Raw genomic sequence first — 20,408 nt, 5'->3', positions numbered from 1 at the left:
GACTGCTGTGTGTGGGGTCAGAAAGAGTTGGACACAAATGAGTGACTAACACACTTTTAGTACACACAAGATAGAGTCAGAAGATATACCTCCTGAAAATGGCAGAATTCCTAACTCAAGAGAAAGTAAAGATTTTCAGTATGCACCATGAGTTGCAATTTATAGGGCTGTGTTTTCTAAGGACAGAGAGGGTAACCAGTCTTGATTTCTAAGGACAGAGAGGGTATCCAGGCTGGTTCTGGCATGTCTGATTGGAGGAGGACAGATATTTTGGCAGAATCATGTTAGAGACAATAAGCATCTTCCAAAGATATCCATGTCCTAATCTCCAGGTTTTAAAGGTTACATGGCAAGGGGATTAATGTAGCAGATGTAATTGTTTGCTAAGAGACTGACTCTGGGATGAGGAGATTAGCCTGAATCATCCAGGTGGGCTCAGTGTAATCACAAGGGAAGAGTAGAGGAGGGAGGTAGAAGAGAGGGAACCAGAGAGTTGGCAGTGTGAGAAGGGATCAGTTCAATGTTCTGACTTTGAAGATAGAGGAATGGGGCCACAAGCCAAAGAATGTGAGTGGTCTCTAGAAGCTGAGAAAGGTAAGAGAACAAATCTCCCCAGAACTACCAGCAGAAACTCAGGTCTCTCCTTTTGGCTCTGACTCCTCAAACAAAAAGACAGTAAGTTTGTTTTGTTTCAAGCCACTAAGTTTGAGGTGATTTGTTATAGCAGCAATAGGAAACTGATATGATCACATTCTAGAAGATGCAAGAAAAATGTTATAATAAAAACAGGGGAGTATCCTATTATCTCAGGTCGCCTCCACAGACAACTACAAATCTCTCGCTCTCTCTCTTTTTTTTTCCTTATGTGTCAAAACTGGTCTAGCAGCCAGACATTCAGCATTTAGGCTCCATCTGCACATGGGGCCAACTGATATTTCCAAGTTATGATGCTAAAACTGGCTATACACATCTTTTTCAAAATTGGAATTTATGTTTCTGTTCAAAGTACTGCAATGTTAATCAATTTGTATCATCTTGCAGGTTTTAACTAATATAGAGGAATGTACGGGAATTCTAGATAAGAAAATTGGATGTGGGAAAGAGGTAATAGGCTCTGAGAACAAAACTACTAAGAAGGTGGGGAATACATATGAAATGAATGGGAACTTGAGTAATTCACAAATATTACTTCTCTCTCGATGGGCATAGTCTTTAGTGTTATTTTTTAAAATAAGTTTAAAATTTTTGGAACTGTTCTAGATCTACATAAAAATTACAAAGACACTGTTATTTTTTCACAAAAATGTATCCAAACATTCTACTCAGTAGACCACTAGATATTCAGTGTTAAAGTGTCTTCTGTAAGCTAGGAGGCAAAGAACAGATATATTAAATTATGCAACAAAATAAAGATAGAATATGACTAAACAAACTACTCTAGCCTCTGTTCCCTTAATGACATTTCTTGAATATGTAATTTCCATTGTATTTGTTTCTACGTCTGTCTCCCTGATCGGACTCTGAGCAGTGTTGAAAGAAGGCATCAAGCTTAATTTATTTTCACTTCCCTGGCACCAAGCACAGTGTAGGCAACTACTCAATTACTGTTTGAAGCATGATGCTAAGATGTATGGTATCGATAATATTGAGGTTTCAGAGCATAGGAAGATTGATATGGGTTTGAATGCTAACAGAAAGCTTCATGAAGAAGAAGAGCTTGAGGTAGCCCTTGAAGGAAGTGGGTCAATACTTTAACCCCTGAATCCATATAAATAAAGGAAAGGAGGCAGCATGAGCCTGGCTATTTGCAGGGCAGACACAGAGGACACAGCATTATGGGAATAAATTGTTTATGTTGAGAACATAAGGGCTTGCTACAGAGAACACAAATATACTTAATATTATTGATATTATTTGAATTAGGTAGTGTTTCTTGTGCCAAAAAGACTATTTTGTTTGCCCTTTCTGACTCCCCTTTTGAAATCTTGACTTTTTACTTTTCTGCAAGCTCTGCATATTAAACATTTTAGTACGTGCTCAAGGTATAAGTATATCAGTTCTATTTCAGCTTGTCTCATTGGGAAGAAAATGTTCCTCACTGAAACCTAACTTACTCAGTTATTCAATAGAGGTTATATCCACTTGTTGTTTTTAGGTGAATTCTTAAAAACTTAGGAAAATATAACATTTCTTTGGTATCTTTTAATGCTTTAAGAATTAAAAAAGACCAAATGTATACCTATGGCTGATTCATATTGAGGTTTGACAGAAAGCAACAAAATTTTGAAGCAATTATCCTTCAATTAAAAAATAAATTAATTTAAAAAAGACCAAATAGAGGAAATTATAAACCAAAGATGTTTCACAGTTCATATAACAGAAGTTAAAGCCTTTGGTATGCTAAGAATGTCTAACTAGTTATATCTCTTCTGTCAACAGGTGTTCCAGCAGTGGATACTGAAGACCAATTATTTTTTTAACATTTGCAAGTGTTTTGTGTGCAGTGTAAGTATTATTGGGTTTTCTTTAGCATTTCCTATAGCTTGCTACAGAGAACACAAGTGTACTTAATATTATTGATATTATTTGAATTAGGTAGTATTTCTTGTGCCAAAAAGACTGTTTTGTTTGCCCTTCCTGACTCCCTTTTTGAAATCTTGACTTTTTACTTTTATGTAGCTCTGCATATTAAACACTTTAATAAGTGTTAACTATTGGGCTTAAATTTTAAAAAATGGGTTTAAAAGAAAGTAACAAAACACAGCAGAGTCAAGTATGTATTTTCTTTGGTCCAGCACTTATAGATACTGAACCTACCACACTCACACTGAGGAAGCTACCTATAAATCTTTTTTTCTTTCCCTCTTCTGCACACAGCTTCTATTCCTCTTTAACTCTCAGTTTAAACATTACTTCTCAGAAGACTTCCCTGAAACATCATGTTCCCTGTCTTGCCAAAAGCTTGAACAACAAGGAGCCTGTCATGTACTCTAGGCTTATAACTAAAGTATCAATAGTAAATATCATTGATTAAATAATTTACAATTAAATAAATAGTAAATATTATATCTTGTCTTGTAACTGCTGATTTACTTTCTGTGCACTCCACTGATAATTCATTTTTATATCCTCAGAATCTAGTACATTTCCCAATACATATTAAGTATTTGAAACTGCTCTTAAATAAACGATTGAAGAAGTGTTAAGTAAATTTTGCTACACAGCAAAAAAAAAAAAAAAAAGAGAGAAAATTCAGACTAATTTATTGGTTTGGGATGTAGTACTATGCTGGTTATAATACAATTGCCTTCTTTGCTTTTAGATTTGAAATACTTTTATGTTACAGATACTTATCTTGGCATCTCCAATACAGACAAAGATATTTTAAAGTGCTTATTATATGTAACACTAAATTCAATAAGCTATAAATTGAGAAATGTACTATATTCTATTTAGAAATTTTCCAAAAGACAAAAAAAATTATACTGACTTGAGTTTCACGTTCTTTTCCCTCATATATATTTAAAAATTATTAGCATGAGTCAAGTTAAAGAATAAGACTAAAAAAAACAAGCTTAGATTAAAGCATTGTTTGTGAATTGTATGGACAGGGACTGCATTTTGGATTAAGGACCACCTCCAACAAGTTAATCATGTTTTCAGTCACTAAAGTGTGTTTGGTGGGTTCCCAGACTAATTTCGAAATGTTTGCAGCAATTGACACTTTGACTAGTACTGCATTTACTGATGTTCTTGCTAGCATGGGATGGTATATCTTAAATTTCTGCCAAGCTGCTAGTTTAAAAACAGTACCTTGTTCTTTTATTTGCACTCTCTAAGCTATGGATCGGAGAAGGCAATGGCACCCCATTCCAGTACTTTTGCCTGGAAAATCCCATGGATGGAGGAGCCTGGTAGGCTGCAGTCCACGGGGTCGGTAGAGTCAGACACGACTGAGTGACTTCACTTTCACCTTTCACTTTCATGCATTGGAGGAGGAGATGGCAACCCACTCCAGTGTTCTTGCCTGGAGAATCCCAGGGACAGGAAAGCCTGGTGGGCTGCCGTCTATGGGGTTGCACAGAGTTGGACACGACTAAAGCGATGCAGCAGCTTCAGCAGGCTATGAATAAATTGGGGAATTCATACATTCATTTAATATTTGAACTTCTACTTCTATGAAACTCTTACTCAAATCATTTGTTGATTTTTCTTTATGTTGTTTGCCTTTTCTTCTCAGTGTATAGGTATTTAATGGTTGTTGGATTGATGACTCTTTTAGTTGTTGTTTAGACACTAAGTCATGTCCGACTCTTTTGTGACCCCATAGACGGTAGGCTGCAAGGCTCCTCTGTCCATGGGATTTCCTAGGCAAGAATACTGGACTGGGTTGCCATTTCCTTGTCCAGGGGATCTTCTCAACTCAGGGATCAAGCCTATATCTCCTGCATTGGCAGGTGGGTTCTTTTACCACTGAGCCACCAGGGAAGCCCTATTGACTATCTGCCCCATATTTTGCCAATAGTTTTCTCAATCTATCACATGCCTTTGGACTTTGTTTGTAATGTATTTATCAAACACTTTTTTATTCCTTTGTATACAGTCAATTGTGTGTACATTTTGTCTTTATACATTTTGGGTTTATTACCTTTGTAGTATGATTTTCTTCATTCCAAATTTACACTGATAATCTCCTACCTCTTCTTCTAACATAGAAGACATCAGCAAAACAAATGATTGTCTCAGCATTTAAATAATTTTCTCCTTCAGTTAAAGCAACATCAGCAACAAACTAATCAAATATATTAAAATTAGGACAAATTGAATTTAATTAATAAATTAGGATACACATTTCATAAAAGTATTTATTCAATAAATAAATTGAATTTAATAATTTAAATTTCATAAAAGTATTTTTTCAATAAATAAATTGAATTTAATAAATTAAATTCAATTTGTCTGAATTTTAATATATGTGTATATTGTAAAGCATCTTTAATAAGGATATTATATATTTGATTCCTGATAACTGTTTATAACAATTCCCCAAAACAAAATAGCATCTTTTTCTTTAAGTTTACTAAAAAATGACTTCAATAACGTTCAGACTTTCTACCATTCTATTAAATCGTTGGCGGTGGTTTAGTCACTAAGTCGTGTCTGACTCTTGCTACGCCATGGACTGTAGCTAGGCAGGCTCCTCTGCCCATGGGATTCTCCAGGCAAGAATACTGGAGTGGGTTGCCATTTCCTTCTCCAGGGAATCTTCCTAACCCAGGAAGATTATTAAGTAGATCAATTCTCAAACGCTAATACATAAATGTCCACAATTAATTTATAGGGAGATAAACAGAGAAGTGCAAATAAATGTGTTACAGAAGAGCTTGTGGGAATTTGTTTAGAAGACCAAGCTTCAATTTCCTATCACCTACTGTTGTGTATAGAAAAGAAAGTTCTAATATTGTAAAGTAATTAGCCTCCAATTAAAATAAATAAATTTATATTTTAAAAAAGAAAATGTAAATATAGTCTCTCTGAGATCTGCCATTCAGAACTTTCACGAGGTCCATTTTAGACTGAAGGCACCACTGCCGCAGCTCTTCTGGATCCAGGCCGCAGCTGTTCGCTCAGCTACAATTGGCGCTCTTCCTGTACTTTTCATGTTGTGCTTCTCATGAGTCTTCAAACATTATCTGATTTAAGCTGACACAGTTGGTGCTAACCATAAAGTACTTAACTAAAAGCTTCTACTTAACTTCTAAAGACTATGGAGAATGTTATTTTCTGCATATTTAAAAAAATTAGTATATCTGAGGATATTCAGAGCTCACTAAAAGTTGGTTGACATAGCAGAGAATTAGTAGCAGTGGGTTATGTTTACATTGATAAGATGCTCACATTTGGCTGGCTGAGGCAGAGATTAGGATTTCAGGGTGTGGTAATGAATTGAGAGCTATGTTTTAGAACCAAGTGAGCAGTGCTGAATGAATGCATTTCCAGGTCTTGAAGTTCAGTAAGGTTTAGTATCATAACAGAGAAATCAAACAGCACTAGAGCACCTGCAAGAAGGTTGAGAAAACATTAGGCTGTAAATCCTCCAAAGACTGGAAAAGCTTAACATTTAAGCACCTAAGGTTAGAACGGGTTTCTCAGATGGCTCAATGGTAAAGAATCCACCTACCAACACAGGAGACTCATGGGTTCAATCCCTGGGTCAGGAAGATCCACTGGAGGAGGAAATGATAACTCATTCCTGTATTCTTGCCTGGAAAAGTCCCATGGATAGAGGAGCCTGGAGGGCTATCACCCATGGGGTCACAAAGAGTCAGACACCACTGAGTGACTGAGTGCACATGCCTGTATGTGAAGTTAGAGTAGAAATTCAATCAAGTTAGTAGAATACTTAAAATAAACCCAAATAAAACTATAACAACAACAATCCTGAGTCCAGATACACTATGGATGATGAAGATCACAAATATAGCTACCAAGCAGAAAGTCAAATATTTAGAATAATACTGTTCAAAGATAGATAGATAAATGCTCTGTGTTTACAGGGTGGTTGGGGGAGGATGAACCAATAGAGACATGACCTTCCTTAATGATAACTAACCTGTTTGCTTCATCTTAGGAGCAGACAGCAATGGGGATTTTATGTAATTCATGGTGGGGCAGAATCCATTGGGATTCACCAGTCACATTTAAAATGTGACTTCTCTGGAGCCAGAGTAAGGAAGTAGCAATAACTCAATGGACGGTGAAATAAATAGGTGGAGAACAGCTAGGTATTCATCAAATAACTCTGAGAGCAGCTCCTCAGAAAATTATTTTACCTGTAGCAAAAATACATTCGATGGTTCCTGCTTTGATAGAAACATTTCCAGAGAATATCTGATTTAAGGATGATGGGGTAAAGCTGGCATTTCTATTCCTTCCTATTACCCCAAAGCAACAAGAAATACCAAACACAAAATTAACAAATCAATTTTTGTGAAACTAGGAGACAGCTAGACCCACAAAGTGAAAACTAGATGAAAGGGTTGGCAAAGTCTGAGAAGACTAAACAGGAGGGCGTGTGGGAGGAAGAGGAGAAAGTGTATAGCCTCTGCTGGTCTTTAGAACAACTAGTACTACATATGGTTCTAGAAGCTAGGGCATTTGGTGGGTTGAAAAATCAGGATCCTTTGTTTACAAAAGCATCTGTTTACAAGATGCTTGCTTGCTCTTGTAGTTTAAATTCCTTTGAGCCAAGTTAAGTTTCTGAAAGCAAGAGACAGGGTTTTTGTTTTTGTTTTTGTTTTTTGAGAAATAACACAAGTTATATCTGTGGGATTCTATTTGACAACAGGGGAGAACAAGTCTTGGTATTGTGCAGAGATCCATGGCAGAGGCTACACGGAGACACACAAAACCCTGGGTCATAAGGAAAAAAAAGTCTAGCGAGCTGGGAACATAGCTTTAGCCCATGTCCAAATATTTAGTTGTGGCTTATGTGCTTTATCATTTTTTTTTATTCTGTGCTTTATAATAATTTTCCTTAATCTAAAGGTAAAAAATAAAATTTCACAATATTCTGGCAACTCACTTACAATTTTGTACAAAGCAAAGGGCAAATGTCTAAAATTATCCTAAATATACCCTGGAGTCTGGTATTTTTCAAAATACAAATACAGGGTCAGGTAAAATATTCACAATATTATTGAACTTGAATTTTAACCGTAATAAAGACTACACACACAGGCACACACACATATACTCTTTGTAATACCTATATAGTTAATAATCAAAGGAAATGACTTCTTACCAAGTATCTGTTGTTATTTGTAGAATACAAAGGCAAATTAAATGGGAGAAAGAGGAAAATTCTTCCTTTCTTGGCTCAAGTCTCAGTGATCATGTCTCCATTCATACATATATAATGAGTGCCCATTCCAGTGGTCATGTGTGGATGTGAGAATCGGACTGTGAAGAAGGCTGAGCACCGAAGAATTGATGCTTTTAAACTGTGGTGTTGGAGAAGACTCTTGAGAGTCCCTTGGACTGCAAGGAGGTCCAAACAGTCCATCCTAAAGGAGATCAGTCCTGGGTGTTCTTTGGAAGGACTGATGCTGAAGCTGAAATTCCAATACTTTGGCCACCTCATGTGAAGAGTTGACTCATTGGAAAAGACCCTGATGCTGGGAGGGATTGGGGGCAGGAGGAGAAGGGGACGACAGAGGATGAGATGGCTGGATGGCATCACTGACTTGATGGACATGAGTCTGAGTGAACTCCGGGAGTTGGTGATGGACAGGGAGGCCTGCCGTGCTATGATTCATGGAGTCACAAAGAGTCGCACACGACTGAGTGACTGAACTGAACTGCTTCTTCACATGTTTGAAGAAAGAGAAGAATACGATGTCATCCTTGGCTTCAAGTAGTTCACAACTTAAGAAATTAACGGTGCTTGCACACGTATACATTATTAAAAGCATGCTATTTAAATGTTAATATTAGATCTCTCATACAGTGGTATAAGAGAAGGGATCAAGATTTACTTCCATATTTAAACTCCATGCTCTTCATTTGAGGGAGTTTAAAAAAATGCTATTCTTTAAAAAATGCTATTTTAGTAAAGGGAATTAGAATGACCATGTTTTGTTGAAGCTAAGGTGCCATTTGTTTGCTGTAAGAGGTACTGCAATGTCAGAGATACTAAAGTGTGGGGGGGAAAGTGTGTCTTCCAAATACAGCATTAAGGCTCTTAAACATCTGCTACACTCTCCAATGTTGGGGCAGTGCCCAGCCCATAGTGGGTCCTCAGAGCATTCGTTGACTGAGTGAGAGTATCTGCTTTCCAATCCTATCCTATCCACACTGAACTATACACAGCCTTCAAATGTACCCGGAGTTGTCAGTATTTAGTCACTCAACCTGTAAGAGATGAAGGACCAGCTGAAACCTCTTGACACAGTGCTTAGACAAGAAACCCAATATTGTTGAATAAGAAATATCTTGTTATATATAGACTTTCCTTTAAGTAGACACACGTATTTGCTGAATGTGTTTTAAAGAGATGAATAATAATAAAACAACCAAGTTCTCATTTCATAAGTAAATTTTTGATAATGCAAGTTATTTCTGTGGCTTCCCATTGTCTTGAGGTATCATCTGATTTAATACTCTCTATCAAGTACATGGTTCAGGAGGACATAAATAATATATATTACTAGAACTAGTAAAAGAAAGACAAATTTATATTTTTAAAATGTCAAAAAAATGGGAAAATTATATTAAATCTAAGTAATGCTCAAAATTCTCCAAGCCAGGCTTCAGCAATACGTGAACTGTGAACCTCCAGATGTTCAAGCTGGTTTTAGAAAAAGCAGAGGAACCAGAGATCAAATTGCCAACATCTGCTGGATCATGGAAAAAGCAAGAGAGTTCCAGAAAAATGTCTATTTCTGCTTTATTGACTATGCCAAAGCCTTTGACTGTGTGGATCACAATAAACTGTGGAAAATTCTGAAAGAGATGGGAATACTAGACCACCTGACCTGCCTCTTGAGAAACCTATATGCTGGTCAGGAAGCAACAGTTAGAACTGGACATGGAACAACAGACTGGTTCCAAATAGGAAAAGGAGTACGTCAAGGTTGTATATTGTCACCCTGCTTATTTAACTTCTCTGCAGAGTACATCATGAGAAACGCTGGGCTGGAAGAAGCACAAGCTGGAATCAAGATTGCTGGGAGAAATATCAATAACCTCAGATATGCAGATGATACTACCCATATGGCAGCAAGTGAAGAGGAACTAAAAAGCTTCTTGATGAAAATGAAAGAGGAGAGTGACAAAGTTGGCTTAAAGCTTAACATTCAGTAAACTAAGATTATGGCATCTGGTCCCATCACTTCATAGGAAATAGATGGGGAAACAGTGAAAACAGTGTCAGACTTTATCTTTTTGGGCTCCCAAATCACTGCAGATGGTGATTGCAGCCATGAAATTAAAAGACGCTTACTCCTTGGAAGGAAAGTTATGACCAACCTAGATAGCATATTCAAAAGCAGAGACATTACTTTGCCAACAAAGGTCCGTCTAGTCAAGGCTATGGTTTTTCCAGCAGTCATGTATGGATGTAAGAGTTGGACTGTGAAGAAAGCTGAGTGCCAAAGAATTGATGCTTTTGAACTATGGTGTTGGAGAAGACTCTTGAGAGTCATTTGGACTGCAAGGAGATCCAACCAGTCCATTCTAAAGGAGATCAGCCCTGGGATTTCTTTGGAAGGAATGATGCTAAAGCTGAAACTCCAGTACTTTGGCCACCTCATGCGAAGAGTTGACTCACAGGAAAGACTCTGATGCTGGGAGGGATTGGGGGCAGGAGGAGAAGGGGACGACAGAGGATGAAATGGCTGGATGGCATCACCGACTCGATGGACGTGAGTTTGAGTGAACTCTGGGAGTTGGTGATGGACAGGGAGGCCTGGCGTTCTGCGATTCATGGGGTTGCAAAGAGTCGGATTCAACTGAGCGACTGAACTGAAACTGAAACATTTTGTAGTTGAATTTACTTAAAAACCTTAGTAGATGAATTTTCATTTATTTCACTTGATGGTCAAATTGTTCAATAGCACTACTTATTTACTTAAACTGAAAGCCTAGTGATAACCTTCCTGCAACAGCTTAAAATTTTGGATAACTAATAATGCATTAAAACAAGTGGCTTTCTATAATTTACACATTCATCTCATTATGAAAATAAATATTTTAAAAAATGAAGTGGGCTTAATGTTGATACCAAAGACAGTTTTCCATATGATTTTACTTGCATAGCTTTATTTTTCTCCCCAAATCTAAAGTACCTAAACAAAGAAATATCTGTAATAATTTGCTTGACTACAGCAGACAGAATCACATGACTATGAATTAATAAATTGGTTGTCTTCCACTTCATAATGAGTGTATGGGCATTCCAACAAAATGTCAATTGTTAATAATATGTCTTTCAGTTTTAGCATATAATATTTGGATGTTTATGCATTAAAATTATGCAGGAAGACTAAATGGAACAAGTAAGAAAGATAAACATTTTTTTTAAAGATGAAGAAACCTAAAAAATTATATTGGTTGTGATTTTGTTTCAAAACAAGTTTATTTGTAACAGAGCTAAGGTCAATCTCATTACTCGTAATTTGGGAAGAATCAACTCTTTCTAGTTTCTACTAATTGCTTTGTCATATAGAGACGCAAAGGTCAATAAAAATTAAACAGCTCGGTTATCACTGTGGAGGACTGGAAAACTGTAAAAGGCAAAGTTCCTCTTTGGAAGACACTTGTACATGGGGAATGATACAAATAACAAATGACATTTTCTACAGCATACATTATCAGTTTTGACTGGAATACTCTTGTGAATGAATTTGGAAAGGCAGAAATTAATATTCTATCACTGGAGAAATTGAGATTAAGAGAGGTTCTGATTTGCATAAGGTCAAAGTATTCAATGTTATTGTTTGACTAAACTCAGAACATTTACCCCAGAATAAATTACTCAAAAAACATTTTAAGCCATGATAGAGGAAGTCTAAACAGTAATATCTCAGTTCTTGAAACTTGTGAAAATTATAATGTCAAATGTCAGAAATGAACAGAAGGTAATTTGAGGGAACTGGTGGAGTTGAAATTTAATATCTGTCTTTTGGCTTCTTTAGAAAGAACTGAGAGTTATGTGCGGTAGTCAGAGAGATGGGCATCAAAATATTCCTTTCATAACTGATACCTTACACTTGGCCCCATCTTCAAATGTATCCAGAGTTCGCCCACTTTTTACCACCTCATCTGCTAGTACTCTAATCGGAGCCATAAGCATTTCTTGTCTGTGCAGTTGCAACAGCCTCCTACCTGGTTTCCCTGCCTGTCCTTTTCTCCCTTGCTGAACTCTGCAGCAAGAGCAAGCCTTTTAAAATGCCATCAGTGGCTTCCTTTCTCACTTAAGAGTAAAAGCACAAGTGAAAAAGTGCAAGTGCTAGTCTCTCAGTCTTGTCTGTCTGTGAGCCCACTAGGCTCCTCTAACCATGGAATTCTCCAGGCAAGAATACTAGAGCGGGTAGCCATTCCCTTCGGCAGAGGATCTTCCAGGCCCAGGGATTGAACCCAGGTCTCCTGCATTGCAGGCAGATTCTTTATTGTCTGATCCCCCAGGGAAGCCCAGAGTAAAAGTACAACAGCCATACAATGTCCAACTACCTTTCTATCATTTCCCTATTCACTTCGTTCAATCAACTTGGCCTTCTAGACCATTCATGATATTTGTATTTGCTGTTAAAGAACCTGGAATACTTCAGTTATCCATATAACTTGATCTGTCACTGGGATATTCATTCAACAGTCACCTTTCAAGAGAGGCCTTCTTTGTCACCCTATCTGACACTGTAGTCCTGCTTCCTCCTATTTCCATGCTTTTTCTTCTTAGCATTCACCACCATTTAATAAGATATCTATTTCACTACTTTATCTTGCTCATTATGATTCTCCCACGTAAGTGAAATTACATGAGGGTGGAAAATTTTAGCTGTTTTATTCAGTGCTGTGTTCTAGAGCCTTGAGCAGTGCCTGCCATATAAAAGCTGTCCAATATATATCAGTTGACAAAAAAAAATAAAATTTAATGGAGAGTCATTAAAGCTGTATAAATGCAAGAGTGCATGGGAGAAAGAATGAGATGAAAGCTGCAAAATAATTGAGTATTCTAACCTACTGTATGTGAAGAATGGCATTACTGCTGTCCCACTATCATGCAGAAAATTCCTAATGTCATGTGACACTTCTTCTAGTCAAACAATTCTCCGAAATTCTCAACATAGTCTCTAAACCTTCACCATGTAGCTGACTGTAGTGCCATTGGTGATTGTCTCAGCTTTTTTTTTTTTTCCTAAAGAAAATAATTGCTTATAACATGAACTGAACACTGTGTAATACATTAATCACTTGACATATATTTTCTCAATTACTTCAATATCACCCTATTTTTCCAAATAGGGAAACAGGTTTGGAAGAAGCTCAATAACTTTCCTAAGTGATGTGACTGGATTTGGATCCAAAGTGTTTTTCTTCAGAGACTCAGCCTATATAATAATATTATTCTGTCTCCTAATAGAGGCCATCTGGTGTGACTTCCAAATGTTTCCTGATAATCTCTCCTGTCTTTCTCTCTTGATATCTTAGCAGAAATGTTATTCCTTCTGTTTTAGGCTAATACACCACTCATATTTTAGAAGCCTGTTCTTCTAATTATTTATGTTACCATGAACCTTCAAGTCCCCTCTGTACACAGATGCCTTTTAAGCAAAATACAGACCAAAATGAAAATTTTTATAGACTAAAATGTACACAGATGCCTTTTAAGCAAAATACAGACCAAAATGAAAATTTTTACAGATTAAAATGTAAAATGTATTACAGACTAAAAAATGAAAAAAAAATAATAAAAGCAAAAGAAAATAAATGTAAACAAAAACTTTGGTTTCATCATGTATCTATACACTCTATCTTTCTGCAGTTACAGCTTTTATTCTCTGCTTTCTTATATTTTTAAAAAAGTTTTCTTTTTTAAATTTTATTGGAATATAATTGCTTTACAATGTTGTATTAGTTTTTACTGTATAGCAAAGTGCTTCCTTTTACATCAAGCATGAACTATGTATCTCCCTTTGTTATTCGCATTTCCTTATCAATTCACGTTTATTTAGCCTGACTTTCATGGTGACTCAGATGGTAAAGCGTCTGCCTACAATGAGGGAGACTCAGGTTCGATCCTTGGGTCAGGAGCATCCCCTGGAGAAGGAAATGGCACCCCACTCCAGTACTCTTGCCTGGAAAATCCCATGGACAGAGGATCCTGGTAGGCTACAGTCCACGGAGTCACAAAGAGTTGGACACGACTGAGCGACTTCACTTTCATGCCCAACCTCTGCTGAAAAGATTTGTGCTTCCTAATTATAAATGATGTCATTTTTTTTTTTTTTGTACCACTCGCTACTGCTAAAGCATCTCTAGTTTGAGAACTTATCTTCCCTTTTATCCTATGATGTCAGTCTCACCTAGTCCTTTTTCTCCCTTTTTTTTTTTTTTAACAGCTTATTATTCACTGTTCCAGGGCTTCTCTTCCACCACTTGCCCCATTCACAGTGTTCAATCCTCAGCTTGAAACTGCATTCATCCTCTCTAATCCTCTTTGGTATTCTCTGTGCCACTCTCATAGTTTTAAGTTCAAATTTTATGACTCCTATTTATGACTTCAAATTTTATGACTCAAATTTATGTCTTCAATATCCCTCACTCAGACCTTTCCCTGCGGCCCACATCTATATTTCTCTTTGCCTATTGGACATCATAAACTAGATGGCAACAGACATCTCAAAATCAACGTTAACAATAAACACATGATCTAGCCTGTCACCTTTCTTCCAGTCAAAAAAGTTACTCTTCCCCTGTTTTACCTGAACCAAAGAATGTCCACCTTTCACATTCAATTTTGCAACTCAGAAATAAAAGATTCACAAGGGACGCTCCTCCTTATTCATATCCACAATAAGTTCATCCTAAAATACAATCCTGCCTTGCAAATTTTTATATTCTCAAATTCCATTTTTTTCCTCCATTTTTAAAAACTGTGGTAAATACACATAGCATAAAATTTACCATCTTAACCCTTCTAAATGCACAGCTCAGTGGTATTAAAAACACTCACATGGTGGCATTAAATATATTCACCAATCCTCCCCATGACTCTTTTATCTTATTTTGACTTCCTCTTAATGCTATTGGCAATGCTTAATTAAAGCACAAGTTATTTCTTAATTGACTTATGACAATACCCAAGACCTCCTTACTGGTCTGCTTAATTTTCATTCAGGTCTCTTCTGAATGAAATTTATTTCATTTTATCTATTATTTCTATTTATCTCTTTATTTCAATTTAGGTGTCAGTAAATTTTCCAGAAATTAACATCGTTCCTCCATACTTACTCTTGATTGTTTTCTATCTAATCTTTAGGATAAGGTCCACATACCCTAATTGGCCAGGTAAGGCCAGCTTATTTAGGTGATTCCCTACTTACCCCTGTAGCTTTATTTTTCATTACCTTTCTACCTCTATCCAATGTAAACAGCATAGAACCCAGACAAGAACATGTACACATTTTATATTCCAGTCACACTGAAATGAAATAGGTTATCTGATGCATCAGAATATCTTTGCTGCATATATTTCTGTTAGGCCAGAATACTGGAGTGGGTAGCCTTTTCCATCTCCAGGAGATTTTCCCAACCCAGGGATTGAACCCAGATCTCCCACATTGCAGGTATATTCTTTACCATCTGAGCCACAAGGGAAGCCCATATTTCTATTAGGCTTGCTTCGAATCCTGAATGCACAAATACATGCACACAATCCAAAGATAGAAATTTGCTATTATAAATTCCCAGTTTGCTATACAGCTTTCCTTTTTGCCCTAGAAAAAGTATTTATATTCATGCTAGCCTGATTTTCATTACAACTTGATGTTTCTGCTGCTGCTAAGTCGCTTCAGTCGTGTCCAACTCTGTGCGACCCCATAGACTGCAGCCCACCAGGCTCCCCTGTCCCTGGGATTCTCCAAGCAAGAACACTGGAGTGGGTTGCCATTTCCTTCTCCAATGCATGAAAGTGAAAAGTGAAAGTGAAGTCCCTCAGTTGTGTCCGACTCCCAGCGACCCCATGGACTGCAGCCTACCAGGCTCCTCCATCCATGGGATTTTCCAGGCAAGAGTACTGGAGTGGGGTGCCATTGCATTCTCCACAACTTGATGTTAGATATATGCAAATAATAATGGAACTGTGTTGTTTCTACAATCCCCTTTTCTCTGATAATCCTTTTATTTGTGGCTGCACTGGGTCTTCATTGCTGCACGTGGATTTTCCCTAGTTATGGCAAGCCGGGGCTGTTCTCTAGTTGCAGTGCACAGGCTTCTCATTGTGGTGGCTTTTCATGTCGCAGAGCACAGGCTTTAGGCATGTGGACTTCAGTAGTTGTGGCACAGGGGCTTAGCTGCCCCTCAGCATGTGGAATCTACCCAATTCAGAGGTGGAATCTGTGCCCCCTGCATTGGAAGGTGGATTCTTAACTACTGGACCACCAGGTAAGTCCCCTGATAATCTTAACCTATGTTTTCCCCTCACCTCTTGTGCTTTAGAATGTCAGCTAATTTTGCAATGGATACTTCAATTTCAGACTTCTCCTAATATCATAAATCCTCTCTATAACTGATTCACCACACTATCCTTGCTTGTCAGTAATGGGAGGAGAGGACTTATTGAGTAACTGAAGCGAGGACATTTTGAGTGATTGTCCTCTACTTCCACAGAAACTATGATACTAATTCAAACTAATAAACAGTAGGGGACACCAGGATCAGAAACAAGAGATGACTCATGTGTTACTTCACCACAAATTCATCAGCCTTTGATTTCTCTTTCTTGTCTAAGCTTCAGAAGGGCCGGAAAGACCTTAAATACCCTGCAGCAATGTCAAGGAGAGGGCAAGACCTGACAGACTGCTAAGTCTTTCTTTTTTTCTTTCCTTTTTTTTTTTTTTTTTAAACACATGCACAGTGTTCTCTTGCAACAAGAATCATACTAGTTAAATGTAAATTTGAGTTCTCAATTAAGAAACAGACAATAGTATTTGCATTTGTTTCTGGTAAATCCGAAAGAGGAAAAGTTAATTCACTTGATGGTTAGAAATTGTTGTTGCTGTTGGTGTTCAGTTGCTCAGTCATGTCCAGTTCTTTGCGATGTCACGGACTGCAGCATGCCAGGGTTCCCTGTCCTTCACCGCTTTGCTCAAACTCATGTCCATTGAGTTGGTGATGTCATCTAACCATCTCATTCTCTGTTGTCTCCTTCTCCTCCTGCCTTCAATCTTTCTGAGCATCAGGTTAGAGGTCAGTATAAGTCAAATTAATTCCTTGTCATGGGTCATGAACAGATAGACACACCCTCTTTCTCCAGATCTACTTGGATAGACTTCTTTCCAAAGAGGTTCAGGTTAAATATCATGATTTTCAGACACCATTCCCTGATTCTCCCATCTGAATTAGAAGACATCTTTCTGTGATTCATTTGTATATCCCTAAATAACATTTAATACACTGAGCCATAATTATTCATCAACTTAACTTTTATCCCTATTCCAACAGAATATGAAAAGGGGAATGAGTTTTATTTAACTTGCATTACCAGGGGCAAGCAGTTTATAACTGTACACTGGGCACGATGTGTAGTTAGTAATGTTAGTAACATTAAAAAGAGAATGATGCAGGAAAATGGGAAGGTAAAGAAGTGGAAAGGAAGGACAGGAAAAAAAGTGAAGGGGAAGGAATTTAGGAAAATGGACCTAATTCATTGAGCATACAGTAACTCTTAAGTTTCTAAGCCATCTTTACAGCTAAATTCATGACTATTGTGATATCCGGATGTACCAAAAATTACTCTACTGAGCAAGGACGAGCTTTTAATTCTGCTCTCATTGACAGTGGTGGTAGTCATTACTTACCTCTCTGTGATAGCACAATGAAGCAATAATTGCAATTTCAAAAAAGTCTTTAAGTAGATATTAGATGTCATACCATAACTCCACCAAAGCAACTGTCATGGTCAATTAGGTGAATAATCATTGCTTTAAAAAGTCATTAAATAGTTTTAATGATGGGCATTAATAGCTCCTTTGGAGCTGTTAGTTGGATCAATAATTCATATTTTAAAAATAGTGAAAGTACATATTTTTACATTAGATTATTAGGGTCTCCTCAGTCAATATCTTCTGAAGAGATAGATTTACATAGTTAGCAGTTTTATAAGTAATTCAATATATTTCTATGTCAATTAAATAGACTATGATAATTAAAATTAAACAGTTCATTCCCTCTAAATCTCTCTGATTATGGAGATAACAAGTATGTAGAAACTGAAGAAGAAGAAAATTCTTATTATACTTTATAAATAATTTTAATATTTAAATATTTTAAACAATCACAAGAAATCACAATATTGCTTGGTTTTAGTCAATATTTCTTTAAGTAAATCTTTTTAAGTATCTGATGGAAAATGATAATCACTGAAAGGGAAAACTTATTTTTTATAGGAATTTTCAAATACATTTTTAGCTTTATATCATTTCATATTGAAATTCAATAATATGATTTTTGTGAATAAGAAAAGGGAGTCAAATAATTGGGGACAATTCTTAAAGAGCTGCAAAATCCCTTTGTCTCCATCTTATCTAGTTCCTACTGGTTTACATATTTTATTCTGGGTTTTTTCTATTGTATTTCTAAGAATTATAGTCTTTTTGCATTCAGCAAACATTTATTGATCAATTACTACATGGAATATTATGCAAATATTTTTTATTTAAAGCTTATATACTCAACCAGTCTAATAACTCAAAATGTTCATTTTTATCTTTTAAGCTTTTCAATTGAGGAAATTTTGATTGGGAGGCTTTAAATGACACTCTTATTACCATTTAGAAGGTGATACTAGACAGAACTTGGTCTTCTGACCCCAGGTTAAGTGTTTTCTTACTAGTCCAAAGCTGCCCAGAATTACCCTTTCGATACACCAGAGATTTTGACAAACCACTGTGAATCACTGCTAAGTGGATGATTTGGAACTCAGCATTACCCCAAATTCCCTTTTCTTTTCCATTTGAACAAAACGTTAATACAAAAGGGAGACTTTTCAACTATATTGCAATCTTAACAAAGCCTATTTAAAGTCTCTTGTTTATTCTTCCACCCCAATGTCCTCATTGCCTAGTTTTCTTTTTTCCTTAAATTTACCATTCTCGTCATGATGTAAACGTTTACCTGTGTTTTCTCTCTGTTTCTTCTCTTTCTTTCCTCCTTCCTGACCCTCTTTTTCTGTCTCTTCATTCTTTCCCTTCTGATCATGTATACACTGTTTCTCTTTCTTCTTTGCTTTTGTTCTTTCTTCTCACTTTCCTCTTCTCCACATCTCATTCTAATTGTCTGAGAATCTCATGATTCATTTTTCACTCCTACATAGAGCAACAATCAGTTCAGCCTTATCTTTTATTCCCAAATGTCAACACTCAACTTTTAAAGGGCATTAAAAACACAAAAGGACATTCCATTTAAAAGAATCAGACATCTAAGAACCTAAGAAAGCAGTTTAGTGGTACTCTTCCTTTACTGAAATAATCCTGGCGTGGTTAAGAACTAAATGAGCAACAAACAGAGAGAGAGAGGGAAAGATTTCCCCAAGGAAGATATTATTGAATTAAATTCTTCCATTCATATTACCTAATATTGGTGAATGTATCAAGAAATGTTAGTGACAATGCAAACTAGAATATTTCTTGAGATGACTGTTTATGTATCTACAATTTTAAAACTTATGTATTTTTGGCCAACCAGAGCTCAATTTTAGTCCTGTGTTTTAAGAAAATTATCAAATACACATAATCTAGAAAATCAGTGGAACATTGTTTATAAGCAAAATTGGAAGGGTTATTAATAAATAATTTAATACATTATGATATAATCTAACAGAATGTGGTACATTATTGAAGTAAAAAAGTATATTTATATGTTTCAATATGAAATATATAAGGGATTTATTTCCAGAAGTCTTTTTAAGTCATGATCATAGACAGAAACTATAGTATGGTCTATTTCCATTGTAATATCAAGATAATTAAGGACTGTATTATGACAGAGCAGGAAAATGAATATACTCATAGAGCAAAGAGACTATGTGTGTTTTCCCATGCAGTAATAAAGAACAGCCTTTGATCCTCCTTATTGATAAAGATTTGGAAGAGTGCATTGACCAGATCAATAGCTACACACTGCATACCTCATTATTCTCTCCAGTGAAGATACCTCATTTTGCATGGTAGCTGTGATTGGGGCTACCACTTGGCAAAATTTATGGAGCTTAACATCATCTACCACTATCTATTTAATTTCTGCAGAGCCCAACAAATGTATTGATTGAAGATGTAATGGATACCACCACCCCTAAATCTTTTATGGTGGCATTTATTCCCATACTTCCTTTTGGGATATATTGTAGCTTCTGATTTATAATATTGATAAGTTAAGGAAGTTTCAGGGACTTCTTACTTCTTTTCAGGTCAGAGTTACTTCATTTACAGTTACGATGGGGTAAGAGAATACTAAGAGGAACCCAGGTGGATCACTTATATTCCTTTCCACATTCATTTTGTAGAAATGGTATTATGTCCTCCTAGTGGTTAGGATAAATTACTTCCCCAAAGATAATGACTTCTCTTGGTTCCTAGACACAGTTCAGTTCACTTTAGTCACTCAGTCGTGTCTGACTCTTTGCGACCCCA

At 36.5% G+C, this 20,408-nt stretch overlaps 1 long non-coding RNA gene across 1 annotated transcript; it reads left to right on the top strand.

The window, feature by feature from the left end:
- The first annotated feature begins 499 nt into the window (after positions 1-499).
- On the top strand, positions 500-13,428 carry LOC129641639 (uncharacterized). The gene is made up of 3 exons (XR_008709372.1): positions 500-594; positions 2,440-2,505; positions 13,024-13,428. It is a non-coding gene; the product is annotated as an uncharacterized LOC129641639 (long non-coding RNA).
- The last annotated feature ends 6,980 nt before the right edge of the window (positions 13,429-20,408 follow it).

Source organism: Bubalus kerabau, chromosome 1, assembly GCF_029407905.1.
Source record: "Bubalus kerabau isolate K-KA32 ecotype Philippines breed swamp buffalo chromosome 1, PCC_UOA_SB_1v2, whole genome shotgun sequence".
Lineage (NCBI taxonomy): Eukaryota > Metazoa > Chordata > Mammalia > Artiodactyla > Bovidae > Bubalus > Bubalus kerabau.
Note: the sequence above shows the minus strand (reverse complement) of the source record. Positions and strands in the feature narration are given on the sequence as shown.